Source organism: Cucumis melo, unplaced genomic scaffold (genome assembly GCF_025177605.1).
Source record: "Cucumis melo cultivar AY unplaced genomic scaffold, USDA_Cmelo_AY_1.0 utg001845l, whole genome shotgun sequence".
Lineage (NCBI taxonomy): Eukaryota > Viridiplantae > Streptophyta > Magnoliopsida > Cucurbitales > Cucurbitaceae > Cucumis > Cucumis melo.
In genome coordinates, this window is record NW_026124811.1 from 22,501 (window position 1) to 29,508 (window position 7,008).

Here is a 7,008-nt window from a genome sequence, read left to right on the forward strand (position 1 = left end):
TTTGTATGTTCTCCGTTCCTTGTGTGGATAAGACCTATGTTATAGAGTATATAACTTCGATCATAGGGATCGATTTCTAGTCGCATAGCTTCATAATAATTCTGTAGAGCTTCCGCATAATTTCCTTCGGATTGAGCCGACATCCGTTACGGTCGTTCGTTATTCCATTGAAAGAATCTCCGTTCCAGAACCGTACGTGAGATTTTCATCTCATACGGCTCCCCCTTTATCTGATGCGCATAATGAGATGAGAATAATACATGAAATCAAAAAACATTGAAATACTCTCATTATGAACTCATGGGACTAGCGTTTTTACAAAAAATCTCTAGCCAACCTTCCTGTAAAAGATCTTTTCTTAACATCAAGCATGGTTTACTAGATAAAAATAAAAATGGTAACTCTAACAATTTCTTTGTCCTCAACGCCTCTAAATTTCCAGGAATTAGTCACTTCAACAGTCTTCGATGGTTATACAGGTATCCAAAATACAAACGAGATGGATGTTTGTTGTCCCAACCATTTTTCTAAGTTCCGATCCCGATAAGGAAAAGGTATAATTTATAACAAAGTTTTCGTGTTGTTGATTCCTAGGTGTAGTGCTTCTTCCCCTCTGCTACCTATTTTTACTAGTGAATATTTTTACTAGTGGAGTAGGGTTGACTTAATCCATAGGTTACACCTTTCGCTTAATACTAGAATCGACAATTCTAGCATCTAAGGTTACATTAATCGGGGATACACGACAGAAGGAATTTTTTGATTTTCAAATTGCACCTCCAAGAAGCGTAGATTTATTTCAATTATTGTTTTCTTTCTATCCCGAATACTGTGTCTTTCTACTAAGACGGAGAGCGGTAAAGAAAATTGAAAAAAAAAAAAATCAAATCGCACCATCTCTGTAATAGGTGAATGCCTCTTTTTCCCCGGAAGTTGTCGGAATTATTCGTAATAAGATATTGGCTACAATTGAAAAGGTCTTATCGATAAAATTTCCATTTATCCCACCAGATCTAGGCATCGGTAACAACCCCATTCTATAATTTCTTTTAATTACCTCTCGTGAGAAAATGATCCCACAAACAAAGGAATTGCATAGTACGAAATAACATAAAAACGGATTCATTAAAAAATCCCACTCGATATTAAAATTGTTTCTTTTTGATTTCACAGGAATCAATAAAAGAGAAGAAATATTTCAATCCGGTTAAATTTCATCCAAATGTAGTAGGATCAGAATGAAGAGAACTATTCTGATTTCAGCGAAGTTGAAGAAAAAAAGAATTTTATTTATCTGACTGGGGTAATTCTAGAAGTTTTTTGATTGAATTATGATACAAAAAAGAGCAAAAAGAATCGAATAATCATTCTATGATTCATAACTTGTGACTAGATATATGTATGGGATAAACAGTTGTTGGTGAAAAATCGAAAACTGTAAAAGTCGAATTTTTAGAAAAAAGGAATCATAGTTTAAAAAACTAAATAGAATCATGAGCTAAAAGTATCCATTAAACATAGTTAAAAAAAAATTATTTGTATAGTTAGAATTGGTTGGTACGTGCCTATCAAAAAAAAAATTGAATATTAATGACTCACTATTAACTCGGTTTCTGGGCCATAATCATTCTGTAGGAGAGATGGCCGAGTGGTTGAAGGCGTAGCATTGGAACTGCTATGTAGGCTTTTGTTTACCGAGGGTTCGAATCCCTCTCTTTCCGTACTAATTCAACAATGTTACTGACCACAATGTATCAAATCAAATAACAATCGATACTATTATTCCAACGGTTAGACCTTTATGGATTCTTTATTTCGAATTTTTGTGGTACGGAAACGAAAAGACTGGAAAGAATGCACAAGAGATGAAAATCCCCCTACCGATCAATGATAGATGAATGATAGAAAAATTTCCGGATCAAAACCTTACTTTCCTTCGGTCTCTTTACTTAGACTTCGGCGAAGGGGAGGACGAAATTGTCCGAACCCTTGTTTTTTAGTTAGGTTTAAGTCTGACGAGAATAATATTCTACAACGAGCAATTCATTTATTTTTAAACTGACCCATTTACTATCTATTATTTGATTGACTAATCCTTTATATTGCAATGGCTGAAGAGTCAAATGTTTTGGCAATTCCTGAGGGGGGGATGAATCAAGATAATTTTGAATCAGTGTTCTCGATTTTTTTTTCATCTTTTGCTGTAATAATATCTCGGGGTTTGCACCGATAACTTGGTATATCCACTATAGAACCATTAACTAAAATATGTCTATGATTAACTAATTGTCGGGCTTGAGGAATAGTCGAAGCCATACCCAATCGAAAAAGGATGTTATCCAAACGCATTTCAAGTAATTGTAGTAAAACTTGACCCGTTGATCCTTTGGCTTTTCCGGCGATACGAACGTATTTAAGTAATTGTCGTTCTGTAAGACCATAATGAAAACGCAATTTTTGTTTTTCTTCTAAACGAATACGATATTGAGATTTTTTTACCGGAACGCGATTGGTTTTTAAGATCGTTTCCGGTTTTGGGCCTTTTACTAGTTAGTCCCGGTAAAGCCCCCAGACGGCGTATTTTTTTGAAACGAGGCCCTCTGTAACGCGACATAAAGACTCCTTATTTTATTTTATTTAAATTTCATAAACATTTTATTTTATTTAAATTTCATAAACTTAAATGAAAACTAAATGATAAATATTATAAATGAAGTGAAATCCAGTAAAGTATTGTACTACAAAACAAAGAATAATTAGATAACTTGGATCAATATCCGGATCCTATTGTATATGTAAATGATATAAAAAAGTAAGAGTTCCTTTCTTGATTTGTTCTACAGAAATAGAACCCCTCCTTTAGTCATAAAGGTAAGTAAGTTCCTACGACATCATAGATCGGTGACCTTTGAAAAAAGGGTAAGAAGTCGTTTCTTTATTTATTTGATTTATCAATTATGTCAAAAATAAAATCAATAGAGAAAAGCCGGCTATCGGAATCGAACCGATGACCATCGCATTACAAATGCGATGCTCTAACCTCTGAGCTAAGCGGGCTCACATAACAGAAATGTTACATGCATAGTAATTTACTAAATTACTGGGATCTTAGCTATTCCTAATTAATATGAATATAGAATCTAATTTCATTTCAAATAAATATTCAATATTGGAATTGTTCTATTATAGAACATAATAATTAATATAACGATTAATAGAATATAGCGATAGAAAATTTTGATCTATTTATCAAATGGATGTGTATCAATAATTAATGTGTTAATCTTAATTGCATTTAATGCAATTGAGATGATAATGAAGCGTTTCTATGTTTTCATTCTGAAAGGTGGAAGATAAGACGAACAAGGGAATCGACCGTTTAAGTATTAAATTTTTTACTAAAAAAAATAATAGAAAGAGGGGCAAATATATATGTTCATATATCTATCTATATTGATATATATTGAATTGCAGATACAGAAATGATAGAATCATTTTGGATCGGAACAAATATGGGTCTCCGATAGAGAAGAGAGAGATGAAAGAAGATAGACAAGAAATCCAATAGGAGGAAACACTTTTCAATAGAGGAATCGGTATTCTAATGACTTGAGTGGTTCCAGTATAATACAAATGAAAGAAAACGGGGAAGGACATCATAATGCGATACTAATCTTAAAAGAGGGGGATATGGCGAAATCGGTAGACGCTACGGACTTAATTAGATTGAGCCTTGGTATGGAAACCTACTAAGTGATAACTTTCAAATTCAGAGAAACCCTGGAATTAAAAATGGGCAATCCTGAGCCAAATCCTTTTTTCCGAAAAAAAAGGGTAGGTGCAGAGACTCAATGGAAGCTGTTCTAACAAATGGAGTTGACGACGTTGCGTTAGTAAAGGAATGAATCCTTCCATCGAAACTCCAGAAACGATGAAAGATAAACGTATTACGTACTGAAATACTATATTGATTAATGACAACTCGAATCTCTATTTTTTATATTTCTATAATTTTTTATATTTATATTTATATATATATATAAAATTATATATAAAAATGAACGAATTGTTATGAATCGATTCCAAGATCTACAAGTTGAAAAAATAATCGAATATTCATTGATCAAATCATTTACTCCATCATAGTCTGATAGATCTTTTGAAGAATTGATTAATCAGATCGAATAGAATAAAGATAGAGTCCCATTCTACATGTCAATAACGACAAAAATGAAATTTATAGTAAGAGGAAAATCCGTCGACTTTTAAAATCGTGAGGGTTCAAGTCCCTCTATCCCCAAAACCCTAAAAAGGCCCGTTGGCCTCTTTAATTATTTATCCGTTCATTAGCAATTCAGACTTTGTTATGTTTCTCATTCATTCGACTCTTTCACAAGCGTATTTGAGCGGAAATTTGATTTCTTATCACAAGGCTTGTGGTATATATTCTATATGATAGACGTACAAACGAACATCCTTGCGCAAGTAATCTGTGAAATTTGAATGATTAACTGTCTACTGTACTGAAACTTCGAAAGGCTTATCCAAGCCCTGAAATTTCGTATATCTTCAAAAAGAAGACTTTGGAATACCTTTTTTCTTATTTACAATTGACATAGACCAAAGTCATCTATTAAAATAAGGATAATGTGTCGGAAATGGCCGGGATAGCTCAGTTGGTAGAGCAGAGGACTGAAAATCCTCGTGTCACCAGTTCAAATCTGGTTCTTGGCACATCATGAATTTGTATGAGTATCTATTCTACGGATTCATTAATAATATAGATCATGAAAAATACTGATACATGATGATGTCTGGAAATCTACCCTTTAACTAAACTATATATATTTTTTACTCTATTTATAGATGTCGAAAATAGACAAGTAAAGATAAAGAGGATATTTATAGAAATATGTAAAGGATGTATATAGATATGTAAAAGAAAAGAATTTTCTTTTGTTTCCTCTTCTTTTTTATTTGTTCATACTCTGTCTCCTGGCGTTCAATTCCTATTTTATACATATTTGAAAGTTTCAATTAGTTCCTTATAAGACCCAAAAGTCTAGTCTAGGGGAGTTGAAAGGCGGGAATGGCCAAGATTCATCTCAGATACAGTACAAATAGAATCCGATTCTCTTTTCATATTATATTTCTTCATTTCACCCTATGTGACTTTTTAAAGCACATCTATAAGTCATATGCGTGATACATAGTTCATAATGCAGAACTCATTTAGTTCATCCTATTAGCTTGTGGCTCATCCAAAATAAGTATCTTACAAATTGGATAATCTCACCAAATCTCTAATTGTATTTTTTTTAATCAATAATAATAAGATGAATGAGACTTCAATTACTATGCTATATCTATAAGAGAACGTAAAAATGTATTTGAATATCTTGAGTTGTCGAAGTGAAGATTAGTTTCGTATTATTTAATGAGCATCTTGTATTTCATAAAAATTGGGGGCAATATAATCCTTACGTAAGGGCCATCCTACCCAACTTTCAGGCATTAAGATACGCTTTAGACGTGGATGATTATCATAAGAAATTCCCAACATATCATAAGATTCCCTTTCTGGAAAATCCGCACTTTTCCAAACCCAGAAAACAGACGGAATTTTAGGATTTATCCTTGCGGCAAATACTTTTATGCATACCTCTTCCGGTTGATCTATACCATACTCGATTCTCGTAAGATGATACACACTAGCTAACAGTCCGCCTGGTGCTACATCATAAGCACATTGGGAACGTAGATAATTGTAACCATATACATATAAAATGACTGCAATGGAATGCCATTCCTCGGGCTTTATTTGTAAAGTCTCTATTCCTTGGTAATCGAAACCCAAAGATCTATGAACCAGTCCATGTTTGACTAGCCAAGAAGACAAATTACCCTGCATCTTCTCCCCCCCCCCATTTTTTTATTTTTATTTGTATAAGTATTTCCCATTTACAATGAAAAATTGATGAAGATTCACTCGTTCTTTGCTTTGTTATTCTGTACAAAAAAAGTATACGGCCTAATTTACTAATTCGTAGGAAGAGACTGCACTTTTGTATTTGAAAAAAGTTTCAGGAGGGATGATCTCTGAAGTAGATGATGGTTGATAGAGTAATCCTTGATCGTAATTTCCAGTATTAGTACTTGGGCCAACATGAAATTTGTGATTGGTAGTAAAACACCGATTTTCCTCTTGAGACTTAATTCGATCTTCATAGATTTCTCGAGATATTTTCTTACGAAGTTTTGTTATAGCATCTATAACAGCCTCGGGTTTAGGCGGACAACCCGGCAAATACACATCGACAGGAATTAACTTATCGACTCCCCGAACAGTACTATAAGAATCGGTACTGAACATCCCTCCTGTAATTGTACATGCTCCCATAGCAATAACATATTTTGGTTCAGGCATTTGCTCATATAATCTTACTAAAGAAGGAGCCATTTTCATTGTTACCGTACCCGCTGTTAAAATTAAGTCTGCCTGTCTAGGACTAGATCTTGGTACCAGTCCATAACGATCAAAGTCGAATCGTGAACCTATTAATGAAGCGAATTCAATGAAGCAACAACTGGTACCATAGAGAAGCGGCCATAAACTGGAGAGTCTTGACCAATTTGAAAGATCATTTGATGTAGTTGAAATAACTGAAGTTTGGGTTGTTCGATCAAGTAAGGGAAACTCGATGGAATTCATAACTGTCTCAATGTTTTTTTTAATTGTCTGAATATTCAAAAACTAAGACCATTCCAATGCTCCTTTTCGCCATGCATAAACTAAACCGACAATTAGGATAAGCACGAAAATTAAAGCTTCTATAAAGACGGATACCCCTAATACATCAAAACTCATTGCCCACGGATAAAGAAAAACTGTTTCAACATCAAAAACAACAAAAACTAGAGCAAACATATAATAACGGATTCTAAATTGTACCCAAGCATCGCCCATTGGTTCTATTCCCGATTCATAACTCGAAAGTTTCTCTGGCT

The 7,008-nt window shown here is 33.6% G+C and overlaps 3 non-coding genes across 3 annotated transcripts; 2 read left to right on the forward strand and 1 right to left on the reverse strand.

Annotated features, from left to right (window-relative positions):
- Nucleotides 1-1,634: 1,634 nt before the first annotated feature.
- On the forward strand, nt 1,635-1,721 carry TRNAS-GGA (transfer RNA serine (anticodon GGA)). Its single transcript has one exon. It is a non-coding gene; the product is annotated as a tRNA-Ser (tRNA).
- A 1,263-nt stretch (nt 1,722-2,984) lies between these two features.
- Nucleotides 2,985-3,057, reverse strand: TRNAT-UGU (transfer RNA threonine (anticodon UGU)). Its single transcript has one exon. It is a non-coding gene; the product is annotated as a tRNA-Thr (tRNA).
- Nucleotides 3,058-4,661: 1,604 nt separating this feature from the next.
- TRNAF-GAA (transfer RNA phenylalanine (anticodon GAA)) lies at nt 4,662-4,734 on the forward strand. The gene has a single exon. It is a non-coding gene; the product is annotated as a tRNA-Phe (tRNA).
- The last annotated feature ends 2,274 nt before the right edge of the window (nt 4,735-7,008 follow it).